Source organism: Macrosteles quadrilineatus, unplaced genomic scaffold, assembly GCF_028750875.1.
Source record: "Macrosteles quadrilineatus isolate MER2022 unplaced genomic scaffold, UCM_ALF_1.0 Scaffold_12__1_contigs__length_5162894, whole genome shotgun sequence".
In the NCBI taxonomy this organism is placed as follows: Eukaryota; Metazoa; Arthropoda; class Insecta; order Hemiptera; family Cicadellidae; genus Macrosteles; species Macrosteles quadrilineatus.
The window spans coordinates 1792396-1808663 of NW_026542605.1; the positions used below are offsets into that span (position 1 = coordinate 1792396).

Genomic DNA, 16268 nt, shown 5'->3' on the forward strand with positions numbered 1-16268 from the left:
AACTAATATATATACCGAATTATGTCACGAATCAACGGTAGACAGTAAACATAAAATGCTGTATAATTTATGTTTTAATACATTACATATACTATTACATGATAGACATTGGATACTAAAATATAAATCGAATCTATGTTGTCCAGCTAGCTGTTTTTCACTAAAAAGAATAACTAAATGAATTTCATAATGGACTGGGCTACTATTGAATCGGTTAACCTAGTTTTTCACACCTTGGTAGTTTATAAGGACATTAGAAAGTCCACAATAAGTTATCACTTTACGATATAAAAATTTGGAGCATAAATTTTGTGTTTTATCAGTAGCACATTATTAAGTGCTCAATTTAACTAATTTCTTTATTATTTCTAAACCGGCTATAAATTTGACATGGAAATGGAATGCAGACGTCACGCCCTGGCCTGTGTATAGTGAAAGCTAGTAATAAACGTGTGTATTTTGAACATACAGTTCAGAAGTACAAACTAAGCCCAACATGGGACACATGTCAAGCTAATATTATTACGTTGAACCCAAATGGTAGTTCCGTTACCTACCTAGGGACTTGTTATGGTACCGTTGTATGATCGAATTACCTATATCAGTATATGCAACCATCTCTAATATATGAGTGAAACTTATTAGGAGGAAAACAGTTATACGTTTGTTTGTACAGAGATCTTTTGATAGTTACACAACGCATTAATTAGCATTTCATAAATTCATTTACTTTTTATTCCTAAATAGTATCTTATAATTTATTTGTGCTTTCTCATACGTGGTGAGCGTTACATATGTGTTAACACGTTACAATCTGGTTTCATCGTCTCTAAATATGTTTGTTGATACAGTAGTTGGTTGTAAGTGAATGTGTAGATATATTTTATATTTCAATTGGTAAAAAATTAGGGTTTACTAATACCGTGTAAGGAAGAAATAAAGTACAGCAATTCAATAAAAAAAATGTAAAAGGACCCCTCACAAAACGATATTAAAACCAATTTCGATGTATAATTGGACTTACTATGTGTTTGAAGTTCATTTACGGAGAAAGTAAATAATTGTTGTTCATTAACCTTTTGATTGTGCCCTCTAAGAGGACTTTTAACTGGCCATTAACAGCCTTCCTAAACCTCTCCGGTGTGCCAGAGGTGGGTCGACTTGATGGCTCGATTAACTGCCAATTTGAGGGAAACAAACATGTAACTGCTCTTTGGGCGCCTGTTAACGCTCATGGACCCTAAACGTGCCTGACGTGAACTATCGGCTACGTGGGAATTGATACTGACGGGCAAAGTGTTAAGGAGTATCGGCACATTTATTTATTTTTCTACTGTTTAGTTTTTGAAATTGATAGCGGGGAATAGAGGGGAAACATATTATTTATGTTTCACAAAAACACAATAAACGAACCCTTTTTGACATAAAAAGATCCATCCATGGTAAATAACAATATTTTACAAAATAATGTTTCTTTCAACTTAACGTGGGACGATGCTTTCACGTTGAGACTCCTTTGACAAGGACTTAAAAAATAAAATCCAACTGTATGGAACCTTATGAGGTCACTTCCTTGTTTATTGCAAGTTAAAAATTCGTGCTTTCGAAAAACAACCCGACCGAAGGATGTGAAAAGATAAAGATCAATTTCGTTCCCAAAACTACAACAAAGGTTCTATTTGCTGGAAATCGAAATCTACTCTCGCAAAATAAAAATAAAATATTTTATCTATGATCGTTGTTTAAACGATCAAAACTTATTGAAATATATACTACAAAGTACTGCACATCCAAGGGAGATGCCGATCAGATGAATAAACAATGCCATGTCATGTCAGAGTAACCGAGTTATGTCTATACTACATGTCTGACCAGGACCAGACATACGTGTTTTGTGACTACACAAGTCCCTTGGTATCTGTTGGCTATTCATATTTGTGGTTAAATGTTAATTCGAATCTACCTGTTACTTGATGTAAAAACCGTTTATTTGAGGAATACTCATTTCTACATGTACATACAAAATATGTATCGAAATAACTATCCAATTTAAAATGTTAAATTTGCTTAACATGAAACGTTCTGGGGGAAGCGATATTGCCAAGAGAAAGAGCATGGGACTTCGGCTTCTAAGGTCCAGGGTTCAAATCCCACAAAATAGCAAATGGATTTTACTATGTGATAATGCCTCAATCCCAAGGTCTAGCCTGAAGTAATGTGAAATACCCCCGCCGCAGCAAACCTGCCGACTAAGCGAATTTCCATTTGTCTGAATTGATTTTCAGTTAAATATATTTTAATAACATTAGGTTTAACGAGTACCTAGGTTTGCTGCTACAAGGAAACTAATAAAGTGTGTTTTTGAGTAAAATATTGATAGCTTAGTACAAAATAAATAAATTTGCCAAGTTTGATCAAAATATATTCATAAACAAGCAAACTACAACATTTGACAATATTCTCCATAAGAATAACATGGGAATTTTAAATTTACAATTTTTTTAATTTTCTCCGTTACTAATAATCGAACAAAAATACTTTTATATACTAGATTATTTGTTTTTTTAAGCTCTTTAAAAAGGTCTAAAGAGAAATCGGGAAATTTTGTGTTTTGAGGGTCAAAAGTGAGAAAAACCAATTTTTACCCCATAAAACCCCCCGTAAAGCCCTGTTCCCATGGTCCGATCGTGCTGGTTTGCGAACTCATTCAAGTTTATCCCGCTTTACACCTTTAAACCAAATTTCATCAAAATCGGACAAAATTTACTCAAGTTATCGCGTTCACGGACGTATATATATATATATATATATATATTAAAATTAAAACATATATAACAAAGTACCCTTTTAGTAATTATTTTATTTTTCATGACGACATGTTTCGGAACTAAGTCCATTGTCAAGTCATTTTTACCATCTTAATTGTATGGTTTAATATTTGCATTGTGTACAGCGTATAAGATATATTAAGGGTAAAACTATGAACTTAGCTATATACATGCACACACAGATAAACCCGTCGTCAGTGAATAAACAAACCATTAAACTTGACAATGGACTTAGTTCCGAAACATGTCGTCATGAAAAATAAAATAATTACTAAAAGGGTACTTTGTTATATATGTTTTAATTTTATTATATTAGTAGCCCTAAAAATGCAAGAAAATAATATATATATATATATATGTCTATATATATATACATATATAAAAATTTGAACGAATGGTGTTTTTGGCCTCTGGGAACGTCAAAATGAAAAAGTAAATCGGTCCCGGGTCTAGGTCTTACCGTGCCACCTACGGTAATAGCTACTTCCCTATAGGGAAATTCGCTAAAACCTAAAGCAAATCGTCCTAGGTCATAATTAAACCATTTTATGGACCTTTCGTTTTAGACAAATATAAAGATATCATTGACTATTGCATACTATATTATTTAGCCCTTTGATTAAATGCATGCAATTTTAATAGATTACATAGTTCATCGTCTAATACTACTAATTTTTGCAGAAAAGGATTTACAGATTAACATCTTAATAATAAGCATCTTGGTTGCAATAAACACTGTTTAGCAACAAATTAATAATTATGTAGTTAATGCCATTACCGTTAAATAGTAATTTGACAAAAGATAGTTTCCTAAAAATAAACCTCTACTTTTCAAAAATCAAAAACAACTGCTTCGTATTAAATTTTTTTAGAAATAGATTATATGTTTATGTTTTTGTAACACAATATTCACATAGAATACGGTTTAGTTTACAATATTCTGTAAGTAATCTATCTCTACGCTATTTAGAACAAGGTTTTGATTATTATTTAGAAGAAGCAAATATGTTACAATGACACTTTCAAATATAAAATGTGTATTACCTTTTCAGACATGCTCAGTAGTTTCTCATTTACATTTAATTGTATGGTTTAATATTTGCATTGTGTACAGCGTATAAGATATATTAAGGGTAAAACTATGAACTTAGCTATATACATGCACACACAGATAAACCCGTCGTCAGTGAATAAACAAACCATTAAACAACCCGCAGTTTAATTACTTATGAAAAATTACATAACACGAGTTAAAACGGTCGGTTACCTTTAATCCATGATCAAAGATATTTAGAATGCACAGCCCAGTGTTACACAACGAGTGATGACCGATCGTCTGACTAATCCGTGTAATGGATTCACCACATGCCTTGGCGTGTTTTTATATCCACTCAAATATTACACACTTCGTATTAATAGACACGTGATGCTTTCAATTTTTTATCCAGGTTTCTGCCTATGCATACTCCGTATGTAAAGACTGAATAAATGGACCTGACACTCGTGTACTTTTGTGAAGTGAAATTTTTTACATTACTGTGGATACAGTAACATAGCTGTCAATATAACGTTAATTAACATAAAAAATAGAGTTTTGAAAAGCTTACCGATAAAAAAGAAACTTCCCACTCAGATACGCTCCTTTCAATAAAAATTCACCCTCATGGATGTAAATTATCCTGCTTTTTTTAGGATAATTTTATTTAAGATTAAACAATTGTTATTAAAAATGAAAATAGTTACGTACCCTAAGCATAAGTCCATGATAGAACTAGACTCTAAGAATGAAAATACCCCAACCGTAGCAAACCTGCCGACTAAGCTAATTCCCATCTGTATGAATTGAGTTTTTTCACCTCGTTTAAAAAGGTCTAAAATTAAATTGTGCTTTGAGGGTCAAAAATGAGAAAAACTATTTCTTATCCCATAAAACCCCCCCGTAAAGCCCCGTTCTCATGGTCCGATCATGCTGGTTCGCGAACTAATTCAAGTTTATCCAACCTTACACCTTTAAACAAAATTTAACCAAAATAGGACAAAAATTACTCAAGTTATCGTGTTCACGTACGTATATAAACATATAAAAAATTGAACGAGTGGTGTTTTTTGCCTCTGGAGACATCAAAATGAAAAAGTAAATTGGCCCCGGACCTAGGCGTTACCGGGCCACCTACGATAATAGCTACTTCCCTATGGGGAAATTAGCTAAAAAAGATCTCCTAATGATTGTTTGACTTAAAGTTAAATACCTTCAGCTCAACTAAATTTCATTGATATAAAAATCAAAAATTTCTTTTATTTCCTTTTCATACTGCATTGCTCATTTACTTTGTTAACGTTTAGAAACGTTTTTTAGGGTTTATTTTATTACACTCGATAAAATAATCTTTTAAAATCATCGATCAACCTCAACAATCAAAAAGCAAAAAGCAGCAGTGGCTTACATGATGATAGTGTCTTAAACACGTAGAACGAAGTTTATGAAACAAGTACGTGTAAAATGTGATGATATTGGAACATTTCCTCCGCCACGTCCGATCAGCTGACCGGTTGAATAAACGATGACTTGTCAGTGTCAGAATAACCTGGTTACCTACACCTCACGTCTACATCCTGTCTGCTCTTGTGACTTCGACGATCCATCAATGTTTATAGGAGCTTGACACACGCTGAATTTTGTCCGCATCTGCATCATCGGTTTGCGATATTAAAATAATTCACTTGCAAGAACGTGATGGTAAAACAAATTATGGAATGTTTCTGAGTACATTGGTTGTACATAGGGATGATTTACAAACTGTATTGGAGTTGATATATTTAACTAAGTTATTGCATTAAACTTTTGGTAAATGACTGCTTTTAGTATTACTACCATAAGATAACGAAATCCCTTAAAAATGCACCCTAAGTAGCAAGAAGCATTGAGCTGACATAATTGCTATCAAGCATTGGAGAACATGAAACACATAAGAACATCACATACTTTTAACAGTGTAGAAAGTAGCTCTTGATTAACATTAAGAGCTAAATGAATTTCTGGGTTCTGTTCCTCAGACCAACAAAGTTGCTACGTTAGTTTAAAATCGTTGAACGTAAAATGTATTTAGTCGGATGAAAGATGGCCGCGAGACATTTGTTTGTATTGAAGGTGTCCAATAGTGGGTATATGAAGGTCGTGAGTACGTTTTCGATTGCAGCTCTTGAAAAACGCGAACTTGAGGTGTAAACTTACAGTTGCCATGAATAAAATAAAGCTTAAACTTTTAAAACTGGCTAGCTTTACAATATGATAACTATCATCTTTCTGGATCCAAAGTATAACGTAACAAAAATTGTCTTAAATTGCTTACGAAAACTTCATATAAGACTAACTTCAAGTAAGTCCTTTTTACATGTTTTATATTTCAGATAAGAAAATTAGGTCATAGACTATTATGTTAAGTATAAGGTGCGTTGTAGTTGAACTCATCCCCTATCTACGTAAAGGGGATGATTAGGGAAGGGTAGGCCTACAGTACTGTCTGCGTGACTGACTAGACATTGCTGCCATCTCGTGGGGATATATCAACTTGGCTGTGGCAATCACGCTATAGCTAAGTTAAGTAACGATCAATAACCTGGTGGATTTTATCTCTTTCTTGTACGCTAATTTTTTTACTTGAGCGTAGTAGGTAAGCTGTCCAGTCACTGACTAGGATTATCGTTCAGTCTTGTGACAGTCAACCGTAAAAGTCCGATTACTTAATTGATTTAAGAAGAGATAAATGAGAAATACACAGAGCAAGTGCCTAATAAAATCACAAGGAATTTTAGGGTGAGGTCTGAGTTTATTATCTGTTACTATATAAATGATCAAATATTCACCAGGATACTCTCTAGTATAATTTGCCATACAAGGACAACTTTGGGTTTGAAAGAGGAGTTCTTTAACGACTTTGTTTCCAAATCCATCTAAGAGTATACGGTTATTAATCTGAACGATTTTTTTCAGGACTGGATATTATCATTCTGTATAATCATTGAGTCATTGATCAAACCAACCAACCAAGGGGTTGGTGAAAAGATTTTGATATTGTAATAGTATATTTTATCCACACCATTTATTCCGAACCATTTCATGGTCATGAAAGTTGTGAGATGATGTACACGTGCAACAGAAAAAAAGACTCACTTAAAAAAAGTGTGTTCATATGTGTTATTTTGTATTAAACAAAAAAAATTAGCTTTGGTGCAGATAAAACTATTGTACTCATGTTGTAACTTCTAGGCTAAAAGAAAAAAATCACACACCCCTCTTTTGACAAATGTTCTTTGGGGTAGATTCTTTAGAATACAATGCAATCACGAAAGTGGTTAAGTGGGATGCAGCAAAAAACAACAAACCTCATACAACATTTAGGGAATGTGTTATACCCAGAGTCCGACGCCAAAGTAATTAATTCTTTTTGTAGTCAAGGATTACTTAATTAAAATACAGTAATTATGGTGGGAACGTATCAATACTTCGTTAGGAATTATCTGTCATAGAATACAGTCTTCGGGTCTCAAACAGGACGACGCTAAGAATATCCATCTGGTCAGCAATGTTTGGAATTGGCCATGACACTCGACTCCGTGAAACACTTAAACTTAATTTACAACTCCCATACACATAAAATCATTAGATTCGAATAAAAGCGATATCTATGACACATCAATATCAAAAGACATCACTCCCAAGCAATTGATGTAGCCTATTAGTCCAGTCAATAAAGGGATTGTAGAGGACATGGAGAGGGGGAAATTTTTTTTCTGCGGGAATGTGTTCGGGGTAGTTAGAAGATAAAAATACCAAAAGTCCCCGCCCCTAGCCCTGCTGCTTCAGCGGGGGGAGGGGGGGAAAGACCCCATTTTTTAGTTTTTTACTTCTACACTGAAAACCGTGCATCGTACGTAAAAAATGTAAATCATAAAAAGAAAGATGATGAAATTCTCTACAAGAATGGTCATATTTATTTCTTCCGTATATGCATTAGTTTAAAAGATATTCTCAAAATAATATACAAATTCTTAAATAAATTGATTTTTCACGCGTTTTTTGTCAAATAAGTTTATATAATCCATTAGCCTGTTGTTGTTTCACATCAATCAGGATAGAAAACAGGATTTTGAGCACTAACCTATATAATATAAATATATCAAACGTATATATTGTGTTAAAAATAGTTTATATAAATTTAAATAAATTATATATATTTGTCATGGAAACAAGTAATTTTGGCATAATTATTACACTAAAAATTAAAAGATTACGTTTGTAGCTATATTTGTCCAGGTTTATTTATATCAATTACCGAAACCAAGACTTAATACTATTGTTCATGGTCTCTCCATAATCCAATTCTTTTTCATTAGACTCAATATCTATACTGTTAATACTGTTCTATGAAATGGCAACCATACAAAGTAGGTATTTTAAGCCAAGTGTGAATGGAGATGAGTGTAGGGATGAGTGGCGCGATCTTGTAGTCTTGTTAGTGACTAAGGCCGACTTATTCCTTAGACACAACTGTTAATTAATAGCCCATACAGCTAATGGCAAGTAAGGGACCTACAGTTTATAGTGGAATCCGAACCACATTTTTGCCTTGGTAATTACGAATTGGTCTAATTATCAGGATAGTACTGCGGATAGTCGTATAGTACTCACCCGTGCGGACGTTAATCCACACCAGGGAGTATCGCATCCACAGTGCATGCCTATAAATATCCACAATTCGTGACCTCCTAGTAGCTGGATTACAGGACGACGCCACCCGTCCCAGTCTTCACATCTGCTATCGATGTGAGAGTGCAGTGTATATATTCTTCATCATCCTCATTTATCAGAATTGGCATTCTATTTGAATGGTCCCTGGCATAACGGCCAACGAGGAACAATTAATGGACATTTCATTGCATGAACATCTTTAATTGCTACAATCTTTAGTATATTTGCAAAAAACAAATAGCATCTGGGGTTGTATGTGATGAATCCGTTAACTGTTACGATGCTGTATTACGTAGTCTGCGAGTAATTACTCAAATTGTAATCATTTGCAGACAACAAGCTGTCACGGGAAAATATGGCTCTACCTTTGTCCTCTGTGAATTCAACCATCGATATCAATGATTAAAACGTTGCAGCAAAACCTTTCTGTTTCAAAGGATTTGTATAAGTTTAAAAAGTTATCAAGATTTAAAGGATTGTTAACGATTTGAACTTGCTCCATTTCTCTTTATTTAATGGGAGTGGTATGAGTAAAGACCAAAAATGCCTGCACTGTTCAAGTTATTTGGAACCCACCAACAACAGTTTTAACGACTTTTAATTTGGTTATCGATGGGGTATTTCCCACGCATAAGGTTATATGGCAAAGGGGATCTTCAGTGTCTGCGATATGTGATGGTACGTGGATATAGCACTTCAGAAAACAGCACGAAGATGGCAGACCAAGAAAGACACGCTAGAGATTGAAAAAGTCAGTAGCAGTGGCGGTCCCAGGATTTAATTTCCGGGGGGGCCTCCGGTGGTTAACCCAATTTAAAGCACAATAACGTATTTTTTTATATGCATTTGAGCTCTAAAATATCTTCGAGCTAATAGTATTTATGTTAGCTAATAAAATATTTCGGAGAGGATACCCCCCCCCCCCCCAAGGGACCGCCACTGGTCAGTAGATATTCATTTGAACAGATACACCAAAATTATAGCGACCAGGAACAGTTAATCCCTTAACCCAGTTTTTTTTTCAAATGTACTCAAGATTATAACAGTGCCAGATGTGCAATTTGTGCATGCAAGAAAATGTCCAATAATTGTTCTCCGTTATGCCAGAACTGCTAAGGGAACTTTTTACATGAAATGCCCATTCTGATGAATGAGGAGGATGAAGAATATACAGGCCTACACAGAATTCTCACTTCGATAGCCAATATTGAGTCTAATCAACAAGAATTGAATGATGGAGATGTCCTAGATGGTGTTTTTCAGTTCCAGATGGCACCAGTTTTTGGGACAGAAGTCGGACCCTCTCGTCCCAAGTGAGCCAGACCATGAACAATAATAATAAGTCTTGGTTTCGGTAATTGTTATAAATTAACCTGGAAAAATATAACTACAAACATATTCTTTTAAATTTTTAATATAATAATTATGCCAAAATTACTTGTTTCCATGACAAATATATAAAACTTATTTAAATTTATATAAACTATTTTTAACACAATATATATACGATTGATATATTATATTATATAGGTTAGTTCTCAAAATCCTGTTTTCTATCCTGATTGATGTGAAACAACAACAGGCTAATGAATTATATACACTTATTTGACAAAAAACGCGTGAAAAATCAATTTATTTAAGAATTTGTATATTATTTTGAGAATACCTTTTAAACTAATGCATATACGGAAGAAATGAATATGACTATTCTTGTAGAGAATTTCATCATCTTTCTTTTTATAATTTACATTTTTTACGTATGATGCACGGTTTTCAGTGTAGAAGTAAAAAACTAAAAAATGGGGTCTTTCCCCCCCTCCCCCCGCTGAAGCAGCAGGGCTAGGGGCGGGGACTTTTGGTATTTTTATCTCCTAACTACCCCGAACACATTCCCACAGAAAAAAAATTTCCCCCTCTCCATGTCCTCTACACCCCCCTTTTGAGCATTCATTGACTGGACTATATATTCGTTAGTATAAACTAAAACCTTTTAATATACTTCTTATATATATTTTTATACATTTCAATAGTATAGAATAAAGAAAAAAAAAGTCAAATAACGTATATAACTCAATTATTTAGGTTTATTTGTCTTTATATGTTAAATTCTTAAATTTATCTTAAAGTCTTTAAGTCTTAAAATAATTCCATGCTCAAATACCTAACCGAACTGATAACCGTATACATATTTCGGTCAATGATTCTATTAATCTATCTTTATAAGTACCTGATTAAATTATTTTTATAGTAACATTTCCACATACCAAAAATGAGGGAGTGGTCCTTTTCACTCTGTTATTCCATTCATGAGGTCATGAGTATATTTTATCAGCTCCACAACAAGACCACTAGGCAGCTAAACCTTCTTACACTCTTGAATGAATTACGTTGTTGTTTTATCTTATAAGTCAAGTCATTTTACAAATGCAATGCGGCATAGCGTTAAGTATGGCTGCCAGCGCTGCAGGAGTGCCAACATTCACTTAATCTTCTGCTCACATATTATTAAATTTAGTAAACTAAAAACTGTCCAATTCGCGATACTTCTAAAAATACCAAAGACCTTGTGTTTGTATATGCGGAGAGATATTTTTATTTTTTATTTTTTACTTCTCGAGTCAGAACATAATTATAATGGGCATATGGTAATGGATTGGAATGTTTTGAAACGAAAAAAAATCGATGTAAGTGATAAAAGCTCATTTTAAAGATTATTGCATGTATACATATTTGCAATGATTGGGTAACGCAGAATTAAAACGCTGATTGTTTTAGCTAACTAGCAGTGGACTTACCAAAATGACCATAGATATTGTTTGGTGCACAGTATCTTAATTATTATTGTCCCCCTTATGAACCTTTTTTAATTTGGTTAAACAAAACATTACTGCAATATTTTCTGTTTACCTACGTATGTTTTTTTTGTTATTTCAGTTTAATAACTTGAAGTTTCTTTCCTTTTTAAAATACATACTATAAAAATATCTTTTTTTCTCAAAACAGGTATTTACTCCAAGTTTCGATTCACTACACCATTATTAAAGCCGTTATTAAATAAAAAAAAAAACTATTTGCTAAAAGAACTAAATAGCGGCTAACCGGTTAATTTTTGAGTTTGGAAGAGAACTGAATAAAATTATATAAATATGGTACAATAATAATTAAGATTTTCTTGAATTTAATCTAGTTCTTACAAAAACTATCAATAGAATAAAACAAAAAACTATTAACAATACCTTTATTAGTTTTCAGTGTAATAATTTTTAAGATTATTGATTGTACCACTTAAATATATTGGTTTTCTTAAACAAACGCCAAGCGCAGATGTTAAAACCTTAATTTTTATGTTGTGTTATGTTTTATGATATGTTTTATGTTATGTTTTATGTTATGTTTTATGTTATGTTTTATGTTATGTTTTATGTTATGTTTTATGTTATGTTTTATGTTATTATGTTTGGGTTGTAACATGTTATATAAAGAACGAGTACACAACCGTATTAATTCTTTATGAAATGTTTGATTCGGTGTCAGAAAAGTTGAGTTTGAATATAAAAGTTTCTCAATACATTCACCGTGTTGGCGGGTACAGGATATACTCGTAATGTTCTTCTGGATACTTCCCCACGTTTCGCATTTCATTTATAACTTATCTTATTACAAAAGTTCATACGTGGCATAATGTTCTGTCTTCTTCAAACAAAGGTTATGTATTACAACTCCTAAAATAATAGACTTGACCTAAACTTGAGAATTTAAGCATTAAATACGTATATAAAACATTAAACATAGTCTCTTATTTGGTATCAGTATTTGGCATTAAAATGTTTCAGTTCTTTTTCGGACACCCGGTATATAAATATCTCATTGCACTTGTAGTAACTTTTTAATAAGTGTGTAAAATTACATTATGATGTATACATTGGACACATTGTTTGGATATTTGGAATGCATCCGGGTGAAATAATTCCAGTAAATATGTTAATATTGTCATTTATGCACTATGTCCACGCCACACTGAAGTCATAAAACTGAAACTAACATGACAAATGTTACAGTGGGACTCTCCTGGTATGCTGTATTCTCTAGCAGACATGCACACATGTTTATGCTATGATAGTTTGATTTGCATAATGCATATACAAAATTATTTTATTATATTAATTTACTAAAAATGTGTTTAGCTAATACTTTTTAGGTAATGACTGTATCAGTTTAAACACTCTCTCATGTGAAAATTACCCTAATCTTAGGCCAATCCCTAATAAATTTAGGGGTGTAATAGCAACCCATTTTTAAATTAATATAATTAATCCATATGAGTGACAAATTATTCATAATGCCATACATACAACTTTATTTTACTGCCAACTATAACATGCAACTTAAGTTTTATGCCCGTTTGAAAACTAATGCCCCTAATTACCTCCGTTGCAGCAAACCTGTAGACGATGTGGATTTAGTTTAATCTGTAAACAAATCGTTTTAAATATTACCCACATAATAAAATGCAGTTTCCCCACGATACTTGCATATGAATACAATGCATTTATAAAAAAAGTGAAAATTTACATAATAATAATAATGATAACATTCTACATTTGATGGTAGAGGATACATCTTCTGCGTTTTGTGAATTTAACTATTTCAGGACACTATTTTGGGAAGATACATTTAATACTGCTAGGTATCTCCTTAGTATATTTGATTTAAAACAAAGCCCACACAAAGTGACTACAAACCATAATACACTGTCGATCACGTGACTGGCTTTGTCCGTGACGTCAGGAGATGGGGAGTAGTTACGACCGTGTTTTATAATCCCCAATGAAAGTAGGTTTTTATGCAGCTTTAAACTTGTATATGGTTAATTGAAAATGTCTAACTGGGTGTGGTGTTTGCAGATTCTTCTTTTCTGGTCACTGGAAAATTGTTGCTTGAAGGTAAGTGAGATAAGTTTTTCTAAGTTAATAGTTAATTCCAATATAAATGATTTTGGTTTGTTTTGGTAAGAATATAATAAAGGGTGTCCCAATAAAAATGCCGGATTTGAAATGTTAATAAACCATACATTTTCACGCTTAATTTACAATATGAAACATGAATCTTAAAGTATAGTATCTCCGATTAGTAATGGAAAATTATGTCTCGTAAGTGCCCACCTGCTGCCTGCTGACAAGCCCAACATCTCTTGACGAAGTTTTTCTATCATTTTTCACACACTTTCTGTTGAATTCCATTAATGGCCAAAATAATTTCCTCCTTCAGGTCTTGGATTGTTTAAGGATAATTGGCGAAAACAAGCAGCTTTAAATATACCCAAAGAAAGTAGTCACACGGTGTTAAATCGCACGATCTTGCTTAGATGAATGTTCGCTTCATTGCTGAACAGCAAAGTTTTTGAAAACATGTAATTTTCATCTTGATTTCCAACATTCCAGTGTACAAATTCAAGCCGTTTCACGGGATCTCTCGGCTTGATCTCTTGTGTGAGTTCAATTTTGTAAGGAAACACGTGAAGGTCTTTTACCAAAATTCTTTGTACTGTACTCTGAGCTAGGCCTAACTGCTGACTACGCTGACGAATCGATGTTATTGCGTTGTCCTCTACACTGTCATGTACAGCCTCAATATTTTTAAAGTAGCGACCTGCCCGACTGCGTACTGGTCTTTTAATGTCCAAAACTGAGCCAATTTCTTTGAACTTGGAAATCAATCTTCGGACAGATGACTCATTTGGTGTATTGTCCCGGCCGAAAAACGCGTGCAGCTTCCTCACTGTTTCAGCGAAACATTCCCGGTACTTGAAGGGCACTTTAACTATGACCACGCGTTGATATGTCTTTTATCAATTCATGACTACAAATGGGACCTAATACTGAAAACATCGCTGATAATTTGGGAATTCATATTGAAATACAGATAGGGATAAGACGCTCCTGAAATCCGGCATTCTTACTGGGACACCCTTTAGTGCCGGAACTTGATATTTAAGTCCTTATGTCAAATACTTGCAGGCAGTGAATTAGCTACAGTAACCATATGAATCACCATGACTGTTTAATCGTCCGTATTTATTTTCAACACAGAGAAGTAAGATACAGACGATTGTGGGACGACCGTGTATTTTGGGTGTCTTTCAGACCTGGTAAGTTAGGGTGGAAATATACTAGTGACGAACAAGAGCCCAAACTACAAGCACTGTGCGTTCATTGCTATAGTTTACACGGGGCACAGGGGTTCCCTCCACATGGAGCGTGGTAGTACATGAGGGTGAGAAGGGGAAAAGGGAGGTCTTTACTTTAGACACTAGTAAAGTTGCTAGATACCACTATACCATTTAATGTTTCCTCTGTATCTTACTTTTTTTAAGAGACCACTGCACAAAATAAAATAAAGTATTCTCTAGGTTATACGAAACTTTCATTGTGTATTCTTCTTGGACAAGCAATATAAAATACCTGAAAAAAAACAAATTATACGTCTAATAACACTATTAATAATATATTTACCCTTATACTGTTGAATCACAAGACGGTAAATACATATGTAAGGTAAGTGGTGATCGATTTCGATGGCACACTCCAATCTTATCAGACCCAATAGGTAAATCTTTTGGGACATTCGCCTATTGGGCCTGATGATGATTGGAGTGTCCAATCGAATCGAAATCGATCATCACATACCATCATTCATAATGTTCATCATTCATGAACCGTCTTGTGATTCAACAGTATAAGTGTAAATATATTATTACTAGCGTTATTAGACATATAATTTGTTTTTTTTTTCAGGTAATTTAATAACACGTACGATGCTGATCAAGAAGTTATTTAATATAAAATACAACACATAATTATTTACGTAAATTACTAAATTTAAGGTTTATTTATTGCTAATTTGGTTGTAACGTGTGGGAAATAATTATTTTTTTTTAATGTAATTGTTTGATAGTTCATTTTACTAAGAAATCAAAAAAATATAAAATATGGTATTTCAATCAATTTTACATATTACTTTATCATTTTTTGGTTGTGTAACCTAGCCTTTTGTTCGTGTCGGTGGGAAAACCAGTTGGTAATCTTTTTTTTTCGAAAAAGTCTTAGTATGGAATCAGCCTGTGAGTTTTATTGAGTGGGAACTCTAATGAAAGATTCAGTCCTGCTCTCCTGCCTCATGAAAGATTCATGAGAGACCACCTGTGGATTTTTGGCAACCCTTCTAACCAATAATAAAATCCACTCTGTTAAAAATGTAAAATACTAGTAAACACCAAAATATGCTCACCTATAACGCTCGTCTGTTTTGCTGATTTGGGAAAATAATATAAATTAATCTTATTACATTTACTATGTTTAGTTTGCTAAAAAATCAATATCATGGCCTTGAATTTCCATAAACATTTTACAAAATTTACGATTCGGCCACGTTATTGTCCTGAAAAATATTTCAAGAATTAACACATTCGCATAAAATTTGATAATACAGAGTTGAAATCCTCTCTGAGGTTAAACGAAACTTGGCAACCTTAAGGCCCCTGGCGCCACTGTTATTCCGTTTGTCGCAGTGCTCAGTTGTTTTAGTTTTGACTTGAGTTGTTTGGGTTTCATATAACTTAATTTTTTAAAAACTCATGTTTTTAATATTCAAGCAATTATAAAAGAAGAAGTCAGTTTTCTTTCAATACCTTT

General features: G+C 33.3%; 1 protein-coding gene across 3 annotated transcripts in view; it reads left to right on the forward strand.

Annotated features, from left to right (window-relative positions):
• LOC129004899 (RNA-binding protein Raly-like) overlaps nt 1-16268 on the forward strand; it is a 275020-nt gene that overhangs the window by 36333 nt on the left and 222419 nt on the right. For all 3 annotated transcript variants that reach the window (XM_054433595.1, XM_054433593.1, XM_054433594.1), the window contains one exon: nt 13482-13520. The gene's annotated coding sequence lies outside the window, so the exon portion shown is untranslated. The remainder of the gene's footprint in view (nt 1-13481; nt 13521-16268) is intronic.